Here is a 22204-nt window from a genome sequence, read left to right on the forward strand (position 1 = left end):
GAGAGGATGACCAACAAATCATTCGATGCGATGTTGGCTGCTTTCCGCGAATCTTTCCCAGATGCATCTGAGCTACCACACACCTACAGTAAAATGAAGAATTTCCTTCGTACAGTTGGAATTGGATATGATATGATCCATGTTTGTAAGAATAATTGTGTTCTGTTCCGGAAGGATTATGCCAACTTAAGTGAATGCCCGAAATGCAAATCATCAAGATGGAAAGGTGGCGATGCTGTGAAGAGGATTCCTCATAATGTTCTGAGACATTTTCCAATTATACCAAGATTGCAGAGGTTGTTTCATGATGCTGAAACAAGAGAGGATGTACTATGGCATTCTAGGAACCAGGAGTACAGAGATCAGAATGTAATGAGCCATCCGTCTCATGGTAGTGAGTGGAAAAGCTTTAATGATAAACACAAAGAGTTTGCTGCTGACCCAAGAAACATTAGACTTGTCTTAGCTTCAGGTGGATTTAACCCATTTGGCCACCAGAGCGCCACATATAGCATGTGGCCAGTGCTTGTTATCCCTCACAACATGCCTCCAAATGTCTGCACCAAAGAATCAAACTACATGATGGCCTTGCTCATCCCAGGTCCAAAAAGTCTTGGAAAGGATTTTGATTTGTTCATGGAGCCTCTTGTGGAGGAACTTTGTAACACCCCGGATGTAACTTTCCCAATTTGTACTCCAACTCTTGCTGTTTCCGGCGTTAAGTTATATTTATTTCCTCGGGATCGGGTTTTGTCTCCGTGTGTTGTTGTCGTTGTCATGCATCTCATATCATGTCATCATGTGCATTGCATTTGCATACGTGTTCGTCTCTTGCATTCGAGCATTTTCCCCGTTGTCCGTTTTGCATTCCGGCGCTTCGTTCTCCTCCGGTGGCCATTTCTAGCTTTCTTTCCTAGGTGGGGATTAAACATTTCCGGATTGGACCGATACTTGCCAAGCGGCCTTGGTTTACTACCGGTAGACCGCCTGTCAAGTTTCGTATCATTTGGACTTCGTTTGATACTCCAACAGTTAACCGAGGGACCGAAAAGGCCTCGTGTGTGTTGCAGCCCAACACCCCTCCAATTTGGCCCAAAACCCACCAAACTCTGCTCCATCATCTAGAGCGTTCGATCATGATCGCGTGGCCGAAAACCGCACCTCTTTTGGACTCTCCTAGCTCCCTCTATGCCTATTTAAACACCCCCCGATTTTCGGATCTCCTCCTACCTCCGAAACCCTAATTTTCCACCGCGCGCCGCCGGACATTGTCCGCCTGGGGCGGACACACCGCCGCCAGCCAACCGCCTCCTGCCACGTGGCACCCGCCACCTCGCCGCCGCCGCGGCCCGGGGAGCCTGGAGCTAGCCCCCGCGGCCCGAGCCGCCGCGCCGCCACCCCCCTCTCCTCCGAGCCGCAGCCGCCGGTGCGCCGCCGCCGCCACCGCGCCGCGCCGCCGCGCTCCGGCCGCCGCCCCGTCCATCTCCAACTCTGGCCACCTCGACCTCTTCGGCGGTGCCGAGCACTGTTCCGGTGAAGATCCGGCCGTCCTCATAATCCGTGCAAACCCTAGATCTCGGAGGCGTTTTTTTCCAAGTCCCAGAAATTCTGATCCAAGTGCTCATGTTCGTAGCTCCGTAACTTCGCAGCCGTAGCTCTGATTCACGCATATAGCATATCGAAATGTTCATCTCAGAGAGTAAATCATTTCATTCTATTGCATAATTTTCATTTGAGCTCATCTTGATGCCCGAAATACTGTTAGAAAAGGGCTACTTGAGTTAATTGCCAGATCTGTTACTCCGTTTAGCACTTTTGTCATTTTTGCCATGATTAATATGTGCATGCTATGCCCATGAGTTCTACATGTGTTTTGTTAAGGGTTTTGTCACCTCTCCAGAGGTGCAACCCATGGATTTTTAGGATGTGTGTGGTGACTAGTGCAAGCTTGCAAAGTGGTGCACTTGCTAATTCTGTTTTCAGGGACTTAGTAATTCCACCAAGTCCTGGAGCTGTTTAGCTCATGATGCCATATGTTCATGTTGTTTCCTAGTGATCCGTGCCTCTTTTGAGGATGATCAGTAAGGATGTTTTGTTAATGTTGTAGTGCTCTATCCATCCATGTCTTTGTTTGTAATTATGGAGCACCCTAGCTTGAGTCAATCGAGCTCTACTTTTGCTACTTTGTGAATCTGGGCAGATTATCAACTTGTTTGCAATTTTGCCGATGTTGTTGTAGTTGATCCGTGCATGATATGCTATTGTTCTTGCCATGTATAGATTGAATTTTGTGCCTTCTTGATGGGTGCATGCTTTTCTTGCCATGACTTGCACCGTAGTGAGTGCATCGAGCTCGTGAACATGCCTACTTGAGTTATATTTCAGCATGTGCCAGCTTTCACCAAGTCTGAAAACTGATTATGTTTTTGCTATGTTCACATGCTTGCAATTGTATTTTCTAATACCTTTTGGCTCAAGGTCACTAAGGGACTTTTGTTAAGCTCTTTGAGTAGATCCATGGCATGCTTTACTTTGCCATGTTCAGGTCCTGTAGCTTGTATTTTTGAGGCTCCGAAGAGGGCTATCTGATGTGAAATTCCAGACAAGTGTTAATTTCACTGAGATCTGTTTGTCATATGCATTTTTGCCATGCTTGTTTGAACCTGTTAATGGATGAATTGGCCGTAGCTCAGTGCCAGACTTTTGTTAAGCATCTTGTATGCATCCCTGCCATGTATTTTGTTGTCATATTTGGGTGCTGTAGCATGTTCATCTCATTGCATTTAGATGCCTACTTGTTGTAAATCGCAGACCGGTGTCATTTTTGGATCGCTTGCCATTTCCAAACCGTAACTCCAATTCCGGCATTCTTTATATCGTTTTCAAGAGATTTCATCTCATCTTTCCAGTGGCACACTTGGTTTTCCAAGTTGAGGCTAGTTTCATGCATTTCCTGTCATATCTTGCATTTTGCATCCCGCATCGCATCACGCATAGCATATCATCATTGCATCATATTGCTTGGTCTTGCACGTGGTTGATTGTATCCTTGTTGCTTGTTTGTCTTGTTTGGGTAGAGCTGGGAGACAAGTTCGCTAACGAGGAGCCCGTTGAGTTTGCTTTCGAGGATCCAGTCAACTCGGACAACTGTGCAGGCAAGATGATCATACCCTCGAAATCACTACTATCTTTGCTATGCTAGTTTGCTCGCTCTTTTGCTATGCCAATGCTATGATGCCTACCACTTGCTTGCAAGCCTCCCAAATTGCCATGTCAAACCTCTAACCCACCATTGTCCTAGCAAACCGTTGATTGGCTATGTTACCGCTTTGCTCAGCCCCTCTTATAGCGTTTTTAGTTGCAGGTGAAGATTGGAGGCCGTTCCTTGTTGGAACATCATTTATTTACTTGTTGGGATATCATTATATTGCCATGTTATCTTAATGCATCTATATACTTGGTAAAGGGTGGAAGGCTCGGCCTCTCGCCTAGTGTTTTGTTCCACTCTTGCCGCCCTAGTTTCCGTCATATCGGTGTTATGTTCCCGGATTTTGCGTTCCTTACGCGGTTGGGTTATAATGGGAACCCCTTGATATTTCGCCTTGATTAAAGCTTTTCCAGCAATGCCCAACCTTGGTCTTACCATTTGCCACCTAGCCTCTTTTTCCCTCGGGTTTCCGGAGCCCGCGGGTCTTCGTATTTAAACCCCCCCGGGCCAGTGCTCCTCTGAGTGTTGGTCCAAACTAGAGTCCTGTGCAGCGCCCCCTCGGGGAAACTCGAGGTTTGGTTATAGTTGTATGGAGCGCTCATCTGAGTGTGCCCTGAGAAAGAGATATGTGCAGCTCCTATCGGGATTTGTCGGCACATTCGGGCGGTGTTGCTGGTCTTGTTTTAACCTGTCGAAGTGTCTTGAGTTACCGAGATACCGAGTCTGATCGGAACATCTTGGGAGGAGGTCTATTCCTTCGTTGACCGTGAGAGCTTGTCATGGGCTAAGTTGGGACTCCCCTGCAGGGATTTGAACTTTCGAAAGCCGTTCCTGCGGTTATGGGTAGATGGGAATTTGTTAATGTCCAGTTGTAGATAACTTGAACCTTAATTAATTAAAATGAATCAACTGAGTGTGTTACCGTGATGGCCCCTTCTCGGCGGAGTCCGAGAAGTGGACACGGTGTTGGAGTAATGTTTGTGCAGGTTTCTCTCTAGTTTCTCGCTCGCGCTTTGCCTCCTCTTCTCGCTCTCTTCTGCGTATAAGTTAGCCACCATATTTTGCTAGTCGCTTGCTGCAGCTCCACTCATATTTACCTTGCCTTACCTATAAGCTTAAATAGTCTTGATCGCGAGGGTGCGAGATTGCTGAGTCCCTGTGGCTCATAGATTACTATTACACCAGATGCAAGGCCTGATGATTCCGCTCCAGGAGACGCGTATGAGCTCAAGTGGGAGTTCGACGAGGACTCTCAACGTTACTATGTTTCCTTCCCCGATGATCAGTAGTGGTGCCCAGTTGGGGGTGATTGGGACCGTGTCGCATGTTGGGTTCTCTTTTATTTTGGCGCCGTAGTCGGGCCATGAGTGTTTGGATGATGTAATGTTATTTATGTACTTGATTGACGTGGCAAGTGTAAGCCAACTATGTTATCTCCCCTTTATTATTTATATTACATGGGATGTTGTGAAGATTGCCTAACTTGCGACATATGCCTTCAATGCGATTATGTCTCTAAGTCGTGCCTCGACACGTGGGAGCTATAGTCGCATCGGGGGTGTTACACTTCATCCCTCGCCCTTGGTACCGATGTTGTTTCCGACATAAATGACAGACTATCCTCTGACATGACTTTCTTACATGATCACGCAAGATGTCTCCGCCCTTCCTACTTTTAACCCACATGGTGGGCCCATAACCCCCAGTTCTACAGGATTGAAACCTGACTCTCCTGTACAACCCTTTTTCTAATGGTTATTCCTCACGCTTGGCTTTATATTTAATTCATAGGCCACATACCTTGTGATCTATTTTGGTATCAGACGAATACTTGTTCCCATTGCTCTGAATCCCTTTCACACTTCATTTCAGGCGACGGACGATTGTCTATGCGCTTGAAACTTCTATTTTGCACCTCCTTACCTTGCCCTCGATAATGTCTTAAGTTTCAAATCGAGAATTACTTTCCGCCACCTTCCCTGATGTTATCTACCAGATAAGCAACACTGTAGCGACCCGTTCTTCCGGAATACCCTCTTATTCTTTCATAAGTATGTTGGAGTTCCCGAAGAAAGGATGCCTACTTCATCATGATGACCCGAAGCAGAGAAATGAAGACATCAACTTAATGGATCAACCTCTTCGAGAAGAGCAACTAAGACCAGGAAGATCCGTTAGAATTTCGTAAACAGATCTTTCTTCCTTACTCCCCTCTTAAATCTCGGGACGAGATTTCTTGTAGTGGAGGAGATTTGTGACACCCTGATAGTTAAGCTATAGTAAACCCTTGCTAATCATGCCATGTCATCATAATTAAAAAAAATTCTAAACCTCACTTGTTTCATATTGAGATCAAATTCAAATTAAAAAAACAAGTCATATTATAATTTCATAAAAACAATGAATTAAAAATGTTCATTGTATTACAATTAATCACTAAGTAATTTTAATATAAGAAGAAAAATCTTTAGAAGTAATTAGATGCTCCTAACCTATTTAAAACAGGGCTAACAACACTAAATACGGCCTTTTCAAAATTAACAAAAGGCTAGACTTTTTCCAGTTGATATTTATCAAAACTCTTTCTAGTATTAGTATAGAGTACAAAGCGGAGAGAAAATAAAAAATAGAAAAGGGAATACGCTAAAGGTCTGTTGTGCACTAAAGGCCTATTGCTACAGTATTAGGCCCAGCCCATCACAGGCCTCCTTCATTCTCAGTACAGAGCAGAAGGCAGAGGTTGTGCGTGGCACACATCCACCCGGCATGGCTGTTAAAGCCGCTGCTGTCGGCCATCCTGCGGTCAAGGGGTTGGATAAGAGCAAGCCCTCGACACACACTCTCTCTCTCTCGCCAAAACCCTAGTCCCTCAGTTTTCCCCTCCCTCGCATCTCACACACAATCCCGAGCTTGCCCGAGCGAAACCATGGCCGCGCCGTCGTCAACCTCGTGCGCCGGAGCCTCCCCGAGATTCCCGGTGATGATCAGGAGCTTCACCGTCGTCGTTTGCTTTGCCTACGTGTGTCGAATCGAGAAGGGCGGCCTCGTACGCTCGTCAACGCCGTCATCTTCCCCGCCACGGTCGTTGACCCCATCGTCGATTCGCGCATCTCCGGTTCATCCCCGACCACCTCGAGCTCGCCTAAAGAACCATAGTGAGCTGTGCCTTCGATTCCCCCTTACCCCCGTTTGATTCCATCACCGTAGCCACCGCGGTCCGATCCCACACGAGCTCCCGCACACCCAGCTGTCCGCGCCCGCCGTGAGCCGCGCCTGCCTTCGCTCGGATGCGCCGGCTGCGCCTAGTGCACACGCGCGCGTCCCCTCCCCCTGCTCGCCTGCCAGCGCTGCGCGGCTACCACGCCCCGCCTCTGCTCACCGTAGCCGCCGTGCCCAGCTTGCCTCCCGCCGACCCGTGCCTGGCTGTGAGTGCTGCGCCACCCACGCGCGTCGGGCCGCGCCCGACTCCCGCTGCCACTCACGCAGCCGCTCCGCCCTGTGCTCGCCATCGCCGTCCCGCCGCGGCCTCGCCTTGCGCGTGCGTCGCGTGCTCGCGCGCGTCCTCCTGCAGCCATCTGCGCCCGTCGCTGCTGCCGCTTGTGCTGCGTGCTGCTAGTGCCGCTGCTGCTTTGCTGTAATACTACTTGTAGCTACTAGCTAGCTTTCCAATTTTTTTAGATTGACTAAACCCCTGGGCAGCCCCTAAACTACAGTTAAACAATTGTTAACAAGGCTAACAAAAATATGAGTAGAAAGTATACGTGACAAACTCCATTTTATCCCACTAGACCAAACCATTTCGATGTATGGATTAAATCCTATGAAAATCGCAAAGTGGTATGTTCTATGAAAATCGCAGAGTCTACGTGAAAAACTGAAAAACAGCTTTATTTGCATAGCTACTTTAGAGCTGTTGATGGTCAAGCAAATGAACTCTAATATGGATGAAAGTGACACTAACATGTAGATCACAGAAAAATGCTCAAAATTGATATAAGGCACAAAATCATAGGAAGTACAGATCCATAGTTGTAGCCTTTTAAAAACAGCTAAAAGATGTTTACAATTTTATGAATTCTCAGACTTAGCAAAATTTCAGGGATTTTTTTCGGGTATTGTTAAATCTTTGAAAAATCATACAAAATAATCCGTAACTCAGATGAAAATGTTTTATATATGAAAGTTGCTCAGAACGACGAGAAGAATCCGGATACGCACCCCGTTCATCCGCCACACATCCCTAGCATAGTGAACACGCAACTTTCCCCCTCTGGTTCATCTGTCCGAAAACGCAAAACACCGGGGATACTTTCCTGGATGTTTCCCCCCTTCACCGGTATCACCTGTGCCTACGTTAGGTCACCCCTACCACAACGTAATGCCACATATTGCTTTTTGTTACATTGATTGCTCCGTTATTTATTGTGTTCCCCCTCCGTTACTTATTTCCGGTAGACTCTGAGACCGTTGTCGATGTCCCTGTGTTCGACTACATCGAAGATGACCCCTCCTTCTTGCCAGGGCAACCAGGCAAGCCCCCCCCCTTTTATCACCAGATATCGCCTACTCTTTCTCTCTACATCTTGCATTAGAGTAGTGTACCATGATTACTGCTTTCGGTTAATCCTATCCTGATGCATAGCCTGTCCTTGCTACTATTGTTGTTACCTTTACCTACAATCCTAATGCTTAGTATAGGATGCTAGTTTATCATCAGTGGCCCTACATTCTTGTCCGTCTACCATGCTATACTATCGGGCTGTGATCACTCGGGAGGTGATCACGGGTATATACTATATACTTTATACATGATACATGTGATGACCAAAGTCGGGTTGGCTCGAGGAGTACCCGCGAGTGATTCACGGATTGGGGGCCGGAAGGACCTTTGTCCCGACGGCCCTCTGGGTGGATCTTTGTGGCGGAGCGATAGGGTAGGTTGAGACCACCTAGGAGAGAGGTGCGCCTGGCCCTGGTCGGCGTTCGCGGTGACTTCAAGATAACACGCTTAACAAGATCTTGGTATTTGATCTGAGTCTGGCTTCTGGCCTATACGCACTAACCAACTATGCGGGAACAATTATGGGCACTCGACGTCGTGGTATCAGCCGAAGCCTTCGTGACGTCAGCGACTGAGCGGCGCGTGCCGGGTTGGACTGCCTAACGAAACTTCCTTTGTAATGGAGGTTGCTAGGTCTGCTCTCCGGCCGCCCACGCAACGCGCAGGTGTGCAATGGGCGATGGGCCCAGACCCCTGCGCGCATAGGATTTAGACCGGCGTGCTGACCTCTTTGTTGTGCCTAGGTAGGGCTGCGACGTGTTGATCTTCCGAGGCCGGGCATGACCCAGAAAAGTGTGTCCGGACAAAGGGGATCGAGCGTGTTAGGAAATGTGGTGCACCCCTGTAGGGAAGTTAATCTATTCGAATAGCCATGATCTTCGGTTACAGGAAGACTTGGAGTTGTACCTCGACCTTATGACAACTAGAACCGGATACTTAATAAAACACACCCTTCCAAGTGCCAGATACAACCCGGTGATCGCTCTCTAACAGGGCGACGAGGAGAGGATCGCCGGGTAGGATTATGCTATGCGATGTTACTTGGCGAACTTACCATCTACTCTCTTCTTCTGCTGCAAGATGGAGGTTACCAGAAGCGTAGTCTTCGAAAGGACTAGCTATCCCCCTCTTATTCCGGCATTCTGCAGTTGAGTCCACATATGATACCCCCTTTTCCATTTGATACCAATGCATACATATGTAGTGTAGCTCCTTGCTTGCGAGTACTTTGGATGAGTACTCACGGTTGCTTTGCTCCCTCTTTTCCCCCTTTCTATACCCGATTGTTGCGACCAGACGATGGAGCCCAGGAGCCAGACACCAGTGTCGATGACGACTACTACTACTCGGGAGGTGCCTACTTCTACGTGCAGCCCGCTGATGACGACCAGGAGTAGTTTAGGAGGATCCTAGGTAGGAGGCCTGCGCCTCTTTCGATCTGTATCCCAGTTTGTGCTAGCCTTCTTAAGGAAAACTTGTTTAACTTATGTCTGTACTCAGATATTATTGCTTCCGCTGACTCATCTATGATCGAGCTCTTGTATTCGATCCCTCGAGGACCCTGGCTTTGTAATATGATGCTTGTATGAATTATTTTATTTGTAGAGTTGTGTTGTGATATCTTCCTGTGAGTCCCTGATCTTGATCGTACATGTTTGCGTGTATGATTAGTGTACGATTGAATCGGAGGCGTCACAAACCCGTAGGGTCCGCATGCTTAACGTTCGATGATGATATAATATTTATGAGTTATGTGATTTGGTGACCGAATGTTGTTCAGAGTCCCAGACGAGATCACGAACATGAAAAGGAGTCTCGAAATGGTCAAGACGTAAAGATTGATATATATGACGATGGTATTTGGGCACCGGAAGTGTTTCGGAGAAAACCAGATAGTCATCACAGTACCGGAGGGGGTACCGGTCACCCCCGGGAGTATATTGGGCCTATTGGGCCACAAGAGGGGAGCACACCATCCCACAAGGGGCTGGCGTGCTCCCCATGGCAGCCGACCAAGTGGGAAGGAAAGGGGGAGGATTTGGCCTTCCCTTCCTTCTCTCTTCCCCTTTTCCTTTCTTCTCCAGCAATTAAGGAAACGGGGGAGCCACTTGGGGAGGACCCCAAGTAGGATTCAGCCGACTTGGGGCGCCCTCCTGGCTGCTCCCTCCCCCTTCCCACCTATATGAAGGAAATATGCCCTAAAGGCAATAATAAAGTTATTATTTTATATTTCCTTATCCATGATAAATGTTTATTATTCATGCTAGAATTATATTTATCGGAAACCTTAATACATGCGTGAATACATAGACAAATACTGTGTCCCTAGTGAGCCTCTACTTGACTAGCTCGTTGATCAAAGATGGTTAAGGTTTCCTAACCATGGACATGATTTGTCATTTGATAACGGGATCACACCATTAGGAGAATGATGTGATGGACATGACCCATTCGTTAGCTTAACACATTGATCATTTAATTTTATTGATATTGCTTTCTTCATGTCAAATACATATTCCTTTGACTATGCGATTATGCAACTCTCGGATACCGGAGGAATACCTTGTGTGCTGTTGAACATCACAACATAACTGGGTGATTATAAAGATGCTCTACAGGTATCTTAAAAGGTGTTTGTTGGGTTGGCATACATCGAGATTAGGATTTGTCACTCCGAGTATCAGAGAGGTATCTCTGGGCCCTCTCGGTAATGCACATCATAAGAAGCCTTGCAAGCAAAGTGACTAATGAGTTAGTTACAAGATGATGCATTACAGAACGAGTAAAGAGACTTGCCGGTAATGAGATTGAAATAGGTATGTAGATACTGACGATCGAATCTCAGGCAAGTAACATACCGATGACAAAGGGAATAACGTATGTTGTCATAACGGTTCGACTGATAAAGATCTTCATAAAGTATGTAGGAGCCAATATGAGCATCCAGGTTCCGCTATTGGTTATTGACTGGAGAGGTGTCTCGGTCATGTCTACATAGTTCTGGAACCCGTAGGGTCTGCACGCTTAACGTTCGATGATGATTTAGTATTTTATGAGTTCTGTGATTTGGTGACTGAATGTTGTTCGGAGTCCCGGATGAGATCACGGACATGGCGAGGAGTCTCGAAATGGTCGGGAGTTAAAGATTGATATATAGGATGATAGTATTCAGACACCGGAAGTGTTCCAGATAGTATAGGGTATTTATCGGAGTACCGGGGCGGGGGGGGGGGGGGGGGGGGGGGGGGGGGGGGGGGGGGGGGGGGGGGGGGGGGGGGGGGGGGGGGGGGGGGGGGTTACCGGAACCCCCGAGGGAAAGATATGGGCCATATGGGCCATAGGAGGGGAGGACATCAGCCCACAAGCCCCCCTTTCCTTCTCTCCTTCCTCTTCCCTTTTCCCCCTCTGGGAAAAAAGGAAGGGGGGAGGCCGAATTGGGGAGGATGCCAAGTAGGATTCCTCCTACTTGGGGCGCACCCTTGCTGCCCCTCCTCCTCCCACCTATATATATGTGGGGAGGGGGTGCCTAGAACACACAATAGCAATCGTTAGCCGTGTGCGGCGCCCCCCTCCACAGTTTACACCCCCGGTCATAGTTTTGCGGTGCTTAGGCGAAGCATTGCGAGAATCACTTCACCATCACCGTTGATACGACTCCAATGTATCTATAATTTTTGATTGTTCCATGCTATTATATTATATGTTTTGGATGTTTAATGGGCTTATTTATACACTTTTATATTATTTTTGGGACTAACCTACTAACCCAAGGCCCAGTGTAAATTGATGTTTTTTGCCTATTTCAGTGTTTCACAGAAAAGGAATATCAAACGGAATCCAAACAAAATGAAACCTTCGGGAGAGTTATTTTTGGAACAAACGTGATCCAGGGGACTTGAGTAGATGTCAAGAAAGAAACGAGGCAGCCACAAGGCAGGGAGGCACGCCTGCCCACCTAGGCGCGCCCCCACCCTCATGGGCCCCTCGCAGCTCCACCGACCTACTTCATCCTCCTATATATCCATATACCCCGAAAACATCCAAGAGCTCCACGAAACCCTATTTCCACCGCAGCAACCTTCTGTACCCAAGAGATCCCATCTTGGGGCCTTTTTCGGAGCTCCGCCGGAGGGGGAATCGATTACGGAGGGCTTCTACATCAACACCATAGCCTCTCTGATGATGTGTGAGTAGTTTACCACAGACCTTCGGGTCCATAGTTATTAGCTAGATGGCTTCTTCTCTCTCTTTGGATCTCAATACAAATTTCTCCTTGATCTTCTTGGAGATCTATTCGATGTAATTCTTTTTGCGGTGTGTTTGTCGAGATCCGATGAATTGTAGGTTTATGATCAAGTTTATCTATGAACAATATTTGATTCTTCTCTGAAATCTTTTATGTATGATTGGCAAGTCTCTTCGAATTATCAGTTTGGTTTGGCCTACTAGATTGATCTTTCTTGCAACGGGAGAAGTGCTTAGCTTTGGGTTCAATCTTGTCGTGTCCTTTCCTAGTGACAGCAGGGGTAGTAAGGCATGTATTCTATTGTTGTCATCGAGGATAAAAAGATGGGGTTTATATCATATTGCTTGAGTTTATCCCTCTACATCATGTCGTCTTGCCTAATGCGTTACTCTGTTCTTTTGAACTTAATACTCTAGATGCATGCTGGATAGCGGTCGATGTGTGGAGTAATAGTAGTAGATGTAGAATCATTTCGGTCTACTTGTCGTGGACGTGATGCCTATATACATGATCATGCCTAGATATTCTCATAATTATGCACTGCTCTATCAATTGCTCGACAGTAATTTGTTCACCCACCATAATACTTATGCTATCTTGAGAGAAGCCACTAGTGAAACCTATGGCCCCCGGGTCTATCTTTTATCATATAAGTTTCCATTCTATTTTACTTTGCAATCTTTACTTTCAATCTATATCATAAAAATACCAAAAATATTTATCTTATTATCTCTATCAGATCTCACTCTCGTAAGTGACCATGAAGGGATTGACAACCCCTTTATCGCGTTGGTTGTGAGGTCTTATTTGTTTGTGTAGGTACGAGGCACTTGCGTGTAGTATCCTACTGGATTGATACCTTGGTTCTCAAAACTGAGGGAAATACTTATGCTACTTTGCTGCATCACCCTTTCCTCTTCAAGGGAAAACCATCGTAGTGCTCAAGAGGTAGCAAGAAGGATTTCTGGCACCGTTGCCGGGGAGATCTATGATGTCTACTACACAACCTTATTCTTGTAGACATTGTTGGGCCTCCAAGTGCAGAGGTTTGTAGGACAGTAGCAAATTTCCCTCAAGTGGATGACGAAAGGTTTATCAATCTGTGGGAGGCGTAGGATGAAGATGGTCTCTCTCAAACAACCCTGCAACCAAATAGTAAAGAGTCTCTTGTGTCCCCAGCACACCCAATACAATGGTAAATTGTATAGGTGCACTTGTTTGGCGAAGATATGGTGATACATGTGCAATATGGATGGTAGATATAGGTTTTTGTAATCTGAAAATATAAAAACAGCAAGGTAACTAATGATAAAAGTGAGCACAAATGGTATTGCAATGCCATGAAACAAGGCCTAGGGTTCATACTTTCACTAGTGCAAGTTCTCTCAACAATAATAACATAATTGGATCATATAACTATCCCTTAACATGCAACAAAGAGTCACTCCAAAGTTACTATAGCGGAGAACAAACAAAGAGATTATTGTAGGGTACGAAACCACCTCAAAGTTATTCTTTCTGATCGATCTATTCAAGAGTCCGTACTAGAATAACACCTTAAGACACAAATCAACCAAAACCCTAATGTCACCTAGATACTCCAATGTCACCTCAAGTATCCGTGGGTATGATTATACGATATGCATCACACAATCTCAGATTCATCTATTCAACCAACACAAAGAACTTCAAAGAGTGCCCCAAAGTTTCTACCAGAGAATCAAGACAAAAACGTGTGCCAACCCCTATGCATAAGTTCACGAGGTAACGAAACTCGCAAGTTGATCACCAAAACATACATCAAGTGGATCACGTGATATCCCATTGTCACCATAGATAAGCACATGCAAGACATACATCAAGTGTTCTCAAATCCTTAAAGACTCAATCCGATAAGATAACTTCAAAGGGAAAACTCAATCCATTACAAGAGAGTAGAGGGGGAGAAACATCATAAGATCCAACTATAATAGCAAAGCTCGCGATACATCAAGATCGTTCGATATCAAGAACACGAGAGAGAGAGAGAGATCAAACACATAGCTACTGGTACATACCCTCGGCCCCGAGGGTGAACTACTCCCTCCTCGTCATGGAGAGCGCCAGGATGATGAAGATGGCCACCAGAGAGGGATTCCCCCCTCCGGCAGGGTGCTGAAATGGGTCTAGATTGGTTTTCGGTGGCTACAGAGGCTTGCGGCGGCGGAACTCCCGATCTAGGTTTCTTTCTAGAAGTTTCAGTATATATAAGAGGTTTTGGCATCGAGAACAAGTCAGGGGGGGTCTTCGGGCTGTCCACGAGGTAGGCAGGCACGCGCAGGGGGGGGGGTTGGCGCGCCCCCACCCTCGTGGGTAGCCCGGGAATCTTTTGGCCCAACTCTTTTACTCCATGTCCTTCTTCTGGTCCAAAAATAAGTTCCGTGAAGTTTCAGGTCAATTGGACTTCGTTTCGTTTTCCTTTTCTGCGAAACTCAAAGACAAGGAAAAAACAGAAACTGACACTAGGCTCTAGGTTAATAGGTTAGTCCCAAAAATCATATAACATAGCATATAAATGCATATAAAACATCCAAGGTTGGTAATATAATAGCATGGAACAATAAAAAATTATAGATACGTTGGACACGTATCAATCTACGCACAAGTCAAGACATACCAAGTACCCATCACAAACTCTTATCCCTTGCATTACATTATTTGCCATTTGCCTCTTGTTTTCCTCTCCCCCACTTCACCCTTGCCATTTTATTCACCCTCTTTTCTGCTCCCCTCTTTTTTCTGTTCGCCTCTTTTTCGCTCGCTTCTGGTGTGCTTGTGTGTTGGATTGTTTGTCACGATGGCTCAAGATAATACTAAATTGTGTGATTTTTCCAATACCAACAATAATGGTTTTATTAGCACTCCGATTGCTCCTCTTACCGATGCTGAATCTTGTGAGATTAATACTGCTTTGTTGAATCTTGTCATGAAAGATCCGTTTTCTGGCCTTCCTAGTGAAGATGCTGCTACCCATCTAAACAACTTTGTTGATTTGTGTGATATGCAAAAGAAGAAAGATGTGGATAATGATATTGTTAAATTGAAGCTATTCCCGTTTTCGCTTAGAGATCATGCTAAAACTTGGTTTTCGTCTTTTCCTAAAAATAGTATTGATTCTTGGAACAAGTGCAAAGATGCTTTTATCTCTAAGTATTTTCCTCCCACTAAGATCATTGTCGGTGTCAAAACTGGCAGATCTCGGGTAGGGGGTCCCGAACTGTGCGTCTAGGTTGGATGGTAACAGGAGGCAGGGGACACGATGTTTTACCCAGGTTCGGGCCCTCTTGATGGAGGTAAAACCCTATGTCCTGCTTGATTAGTATTGATGATATGGGTAGTACAAGTGTAGATCTACCACGAGATCAAGGAGGCTAAACCCTAGAAGCTAGCCTATGGTATGACTGTTGTTCGTCCTACGGACTAAATCTCTCCGGTTTATATAGACACCGGAGAGGGCTAGGGTTACACAGAGTCGGTTACAATGGTAGGAGATCTACATATCCGTATCGCCAAGCTTGCCTTCCACGCCAAGGAAAGTCCCTTCCGGACATGGGACGAAGTCTTCAATCTTGTATCTTCATAGTTCAGGAGTCCGGCCGAAGGTATAGTCCGGCTATCCGGACACCCCCTAACCCAGGACTCCCTCAGTAGCCCCTGAACCAGGCTTCAATGACGATGAGTCCGGCGCGTAGATTGTCTTCGGCATTGCAAGGCGGGTTCCTCCTCCAAGTACTTCATAGAAGATTTTGAACACAAAGGTAGTGTCCGGCTCTGCAAAATAAGTTTCCACATATTGCCATAGAGAGAATAATATTTACACAAATCTAATCTGCTGACGTATTCCATAGCATGACATCACACCACGGCCAAGTCTTTATTTGAATCGTTTTACTGTCCCACCTCAGCGCGTTTAGCGAGGCAGTTTCCTTGGCACGTCTTGTTAAAGCAGAGATCGTGTCCCCTTATTCCGGGATTCTCATCAATACGGATGTGGGTAACCCAACGGCGCCGTTGACTACGGCGCTTGGGAGATAAGCGAGTTTTACCAGGCTGGTGGGGGCGCATAGTCATCCGCCCATATAAGGGGATAAGGATCCGCCTTTTCATCCACACCATCTTCCTCCTTTGCCTATCCATTTCTGCGCACTCGAGCTGCAGCGACCAAGTCCGCACACCCCACCTCAACCTTCTCCAGCCATGTCCGGAGCGGGAGGCAAGTGGATGGTCTCCTCCGTCATGGAGGGACACATCAAAAGACTGAGGAAGGCTGGATACTTGTCTAACGACATTGCGCACCGGCTTCCCGAAGAGGGGCAGCTCATCCCCACCCCTAGGCCCCATGAGAGGGTGGTGTTCCTCCCCCATTTCCTCCGCGGACTAGGCTTCCCTCTCCACCCATTTGTCCGGGGGCTCATGTTCTACTATGGCCTGGACTTCCATGATCTGGCCCCGAACTTTGTCCTCAACATCTCGGCGTTTATCATCGTGTGTGAGGCTTTCTTCTGCATCCTCCCCCATTTCGGCCTATGGCTCAAGACTTTCAATGTCAAGCCAAAGGTGGTGCGCGGCACCCAGGCGGAGTGCGGAGGTGCCATGGTGGGCAAGATGCCCAACGTCCTATGGCCCGAGGGCTCCTTCATGGAGTCCCTAAAGGGGTGGCAATCAGGGTGGTTTTACATCACCGAGCCGCGCGACCCTGAATGGGTCGCAGCCCCCGAGTTCCGATCCGGACCCCTATGCGGCTCACCTCCTGGAAAGAGACGGGCCTGTCGTGGGGTAAAGAAGGAGAGCTGACCGGACTCCAAACATGCATCCAAACCCTGGTGGACAAGAAGCTCAAACTTGTCAACGTAGTCCAGGTTATGCTCATCCGCCGGATCCTCCCGTGTCAACAACGGGCTTTCAACCTATGGGAGTTCGACCCGGCGTAGCACCGAACTCTGAGCAGGCTCTTTGACACGACATACGAAGATGCCTGGAAGGTGCTTTTCAAGGGCGCCGAGGCCCCCACATCTGCTACCGAGGATCGTGGATTCAGCACGCAGCGTCGCGCTCGTGCGGTAAGCTGTTTTTACCTTTTACATGGTATTAGTTTTTCATAGTTTGATTGTATGCGGGATCTTAAGCTCCCTTACCTTTGACAGGATTGGCAGGAGATGTCCGGGCAGATCAACTGTCCGGCTCCTTTGTCCGAAGGCCCAGCGGACGCTTGCTTGGCGAAGCTGCTGGTTCCGGCACCCTATGTGGTGCCGGAGAAGAAGGCCAAGAAGAAGGCCACGGGGACTCGGAAGAGTGCCCGGCGCCTGGGGGTGTCGGATTCATCATCCGACGACTCCAAGACGCACTCCTCCCGTGAAGACGAGGAAGAGGAAGAAGATACCTCTCCCCCTCCAGCGGGGGGAGAGAAGAAAAGGAAGGCCGCCCCAATTGGGGAGGCCGAAGGGTCCAAGAAGGGGAAAACCCTTCCTCCGGACGGCTCCACCAACGCCGACGACGGTGAAGAGGAGTGGCCGCACAGGGCCAAGCCCCTGGCGAGATCGTAAGTGTCCGGATACCAGAGTGATTCATAGTATTCCTCCATTGCACAGCTTTTCCTTATGTCGAACATGTTTATGCAGTCCACCCAAAGACCGGCTCGACGTGTCGTCGAGCGGTTCCCTGGATTCGTCGGATGTGAATTCGCTTTCGATGGCTACCTCCCCCCACCCTATGGATGACGCCGAGGTGCTATCCCAACAGGTTCCAAGCCAGGAGGAGGTGGTCCTGGAGGCGCCGCAAGGCGACCTCCCGGACTCCAGGCGCAAAGGGGATAAAACCCCCAATGGCTCCGAGTCCGGCCTTGAGCCGGACACCACGCCGGAACCTTCAATGGCTCCGGACTCCAGTAGGCAGCCTCCTTCCAAGAGGAGTGAGCCTACCGAGCCGGTGTTCTCTGTCCAACCGGAGGCACCAGACAATTTGCTGGAGACGCTTAACGGCGCCTCCATCGACGAGGAGCACCGCACTATTATGAGTGCGGTGATCCAGAAGGTTCAGTCTGCCAAGAGCGGATTGACTAAAGCCTGTGCCAGCCTTCTAACAGGCTTTGAGGTAAGTAAAGAATATGTAAAAATATTACCGCATAGACAGTAGCCCCTGATGCTCTATTCGGCGTTCGGAAAGAAAAGCCGAATAGAGGATCTAATAACATTGGCAGAAGTCTAACATAATCAAGTCAATATGCGTATGCAGGCTTCGCTGCTGGCCTCTGCTACACTGACTGCGGAGGTGGATACACTGAAGCAAAACCTTGCGCGGTCCGAGAACGAGCTCGGCCATGCCAAGAGGCAACTCAAGGAGAAGGAAGGTAAGTAATACCTTGCGCAAGTATATAGAGAAGATGTGGTTGCAAAAAATGACAGGATCAACGTGCTATTATAGGGGCCACGACCGAGGTGGCAACCCTTAAGCAAGCGCTGTCCGAGGCCGAAAACAGAGCGGCCGCGGAGCGCACGGAGAGATGGAAGCAGGAGGCGCGGGTGGAGGAGGTGCAGAAAGAGCTCCAGGCTCTTGTGAAAAAACACGAGAGTTTGGAGCTTAACTCAAAGACGCAAGCGTCCGAGCTTGCGACAGCCCTTAAAAGCGCGAAGTCTGCCAAGGCCGAAGCCCAGAAAGCCCTCAAAGAAATTGAAGCGATGAAGAAGATAGCGGCGGGTAAGGCATTCATTATGCAAAGCAAGCACGTGAAAGTGAATTACTTTTTACTTACCCGAGTCCGGAGCTCTCCAGGAGCATTCGCAGATTTGCCCCGCAGTGCGTCGGATGCCGCCGCCTACTACCGAGCCGAAGAGGGGAGATTGACGGAGAAGGTGTTCTGGTCTCAGTATGCTGAGGCTGGACACCTGGTGCCTTTGAGCGACCAGCTGAAGCAAATGGTCGAGCTCCACAAGGTTGCCGAACAGGCCATAAAGGGCCTCATAGTTCGGCTGTGGCCTCGAGAGGCTCTGCCTGGGAGCTACTTCGGGCTGGTGAGGCGGCTGGTGGATGCCTGTCCACGGCTTGAAGTGATCAAGCGCTCCGTCTGCATCGAAGGTGCCCGTAGGGCGCTTGCCCGTGCTAAAGTGCACTGGGGCAAGATGGATGCGGAGAAGCTGGTGAAGGACGGGCCGCCGCCGGGCAAGGAGCATCGCGTCACGGAAGCATATTATGAGGGCATCCTGAGGGGTGCCCGCCTTATAGCGGATGAATGCTCCAAAGATGTAATTTTTGAGTAAACTCGCATTTGTGATCCTGTGCGCTGAAAACTTGTTCATATGCGCTAAGCAACGCTTTTGAATTTAAAGTATTACCTTCTGTGCGGCCATTTATCAAATTTGAGAGATGGCGAGTCGTCGGCTTCTGCCCCCATGCCACGAGTGCTGGGGTGTTCAGGATAAACATGAGCGCTCTTTTTCCCATTCTTGGTCCTTCGAGGGAGGCGCTCAACACAACGAACAAGGCAATCAGACTATAATACTTGAACACTCTCACTTAGCCATAGAATTCTATAATTTTAAATTTCGGCGAAGCCCCTAGTGTTCGGAAGACCGAGTTCGGGGCGCTATCCACGCCTAGGCCGGACAAAGCCGACTCCTCGCTCTATGTGGCATAAGTCTTTAGGGACTCGAAAACCTCTCGAACAGCGACCAGCTCTCGCCTTATCATGACGGTCATTTTTAGATTTCTCTACTGAGGTGCTTAGCCCAGCTCAACTGGGGCACAATCGCAGTAGTTCTCCTAGTGCTACCTTAGCCGATATAACGGAACGTAAGGTACCAAAACATAGGAGCCGGGCAAACCCAATATTTGACCCAAGACATGATTCGAAGCCGATGCATATAATGCTATAAGTTCGTGGTGCCGCACTTGTGAAAGTGTTCGGACTTCTCACACCGTATTGTGGGGTACTTGAGCCCCTGGCGTATTGGCCGTACCAAAGTGTATGGGTGCAACATGTCATTAATGAACATATATTCGTAAAAAGGTAATGCAATAATATACGGAAGCTATGCATTGTTTATTTAAAAAAGTTGTGATCAAAGCAGAATGATAAAAATAGTGCGATAAGCAAAAGATGGGACTATCAAATATGTCCTTTCCAGGGCGAGCTGCGGAATGTTATGCGAAACAGGTATACTGCTCGTTATAGAGACCACCTTAGAGTTCCGTAGTGTGGCGTAGCTTTCTGCTTCCCTGGTTGTATCGTTTGTGCGGCAATTATACTACCGGACAAGCCTTCCGAAGAATGGAGTCCTGAAAATAAGAGAAAATTAAGAAATCGGCAGCCCCTAGTGCGGTTTAAGCCGCGTTTCGGGTGTGCCATGATGGTGCCCCTCCCCCTGTGCCCATGGTATTTCTAGAGCGTAGTTATGTACGCGCAACACTGGTTTCGCAAGTTCACGGGGGCTGGGGTTGGGGCCGCATTGCTACGCTTGCTCGGAATGTGCCAGGCGGTCTTGTTGTAGGTTACTCCGGGCGCACTTGATGGTGTCCGGACGTTTAATGGCCGGACTGGAGAATTGCCTTGAGAGGCTGCTTTGTACTTCCACTGCGATAGCCGCCGTATGCTCCTCCATTCAGAGAGAGCGTTCGGTGTTTCCATTGACCGTGATGACTCCTCGAGGGCCTGGCATCTTGAGCTTGTGGTATGCGTAGTGCGGCACCGCATTGAATTTGGGAAATGCGGTTCGCCCGAGCAGTGCGTGATAGCCACTGCGGAACGGGACTATGTCGAAGATTAACTACTCGCTTCAGAAATTATCCGGAGATCTGAAGACCACTTCAAGTGTAACTGGGACTGTACAGTTGGCTTCTACATCTGGTATGACGCCTTTAAAGGTCGTTCTGGTGGGTTTAATCCTCGAGGGATCGATGCCCATTTTCCGCACTGTATCCTGATAAAGCAGGTTCGGGCTACTGCCGCCGTCCATAAGGACTCTAGTGAGGTGAAATCCGTCAATAATTGGGTCTAGAACCAATGCGGCGAATCCGCCATGACGGATGCTAGTGGGGTGGTCCCTTCGATCAAAAGTGATCGGGCAGGAAGACCATGGGTTGAACTTTGGGGCGACTGGCTCCATCGTGTATACGTCCCTTAGCGCACTCTTCCGCTCCCTCTTGGGGACGTGGGTTGCGTATATCATGTTCACCGTCCGCACTTGTGGGGGAAAACCTTTCTGTCCACTGTTGTTCGGTGGCTGGGGCTCCACCTCGTCATCGCTATGCAGCCCCTTGTCTCTGCTTTCGGCATTTAACTTTCCTGCCTGCTTGAACACCCAACAATCCCTGTTGGTGTGATTGGCTGGTTTTTCGGGGGTGCCATGTATCTGGCATGAGCAGTCGAGTATTCGGTCCAAACTGGACGGGCCCGGAGTATTTCTTTTGAATGGCTTTTTCCGCTGTCCGGGTTTAGAGCCTCTGAATCCGGCATTAACTGTCGTATCCTCAGCATTGTCGCCATTAATGCGGCGCTTTTGCTTGTTGCGACGCGACCTGCCACTGCTGTCCTTGGTATCCGAATTACCAGGGCTCTTGGTCATGTTATTGCTGTGAGCTAGCCAGCTATCTTCTCCCGCGCAAAAGCGGGTCAAAAGTGTCGTGAGGGCTGCCATAGATTTCGGCTTTTCCTGTCCTAGGTGCCGTGCAAGACACTCGTCGCGGATGTTATGCTTGAAGGCTGCTAGGGCCTCTGCGTCCGGACAGTCGACGATTTGATTTTTCTTGGTTAGGAACCGTGTCCAGAATTGTCTGGCCGATTCCTCTGGCTGCTGAATTATGTGGCTTAGGTCATCGGTGTCTGGTGGTCGCACATAAGTGCCTTGGAAATTGTCAAGGAATGCGGCTTCCAGGTCCTCCCAACAACCAATTGATTCTGCTGGCAAGCTGTTAAGCCAATGCCGGGCTGGTCCTCTAAGCTTGAGTGGGAGGTATTTGATGGCGTGTAGGTCATCACCGCGGGCCATGTGGATATGAAGGAGATAGTCCTCGATCCATACCGCAGGATCTGTTGTGCCATCGTATGATTCGATGTTCACGGATTTGAAACCCTCGGGGATTTGATGACCCATTACTTCATCTGAGAAGCATAGTGGGTGTGCGGTGCCTCTGTATTGGGCTACATCATGACGCAGCT

This window comes from Triticum urartu, chromosome 5 (genome assembly GCF_003073215.2).
Source record: "Triticum urartu cultivar G1812 chromosome 5, Tu2.1, whole genome shotgun sequence".
Taxonomy (NCBI): Eukaryota; Viridiplantae; Streptophyta; class Magnoliopsida; order Poales; family Poaceae; genus Triticum; species Triticum urartu.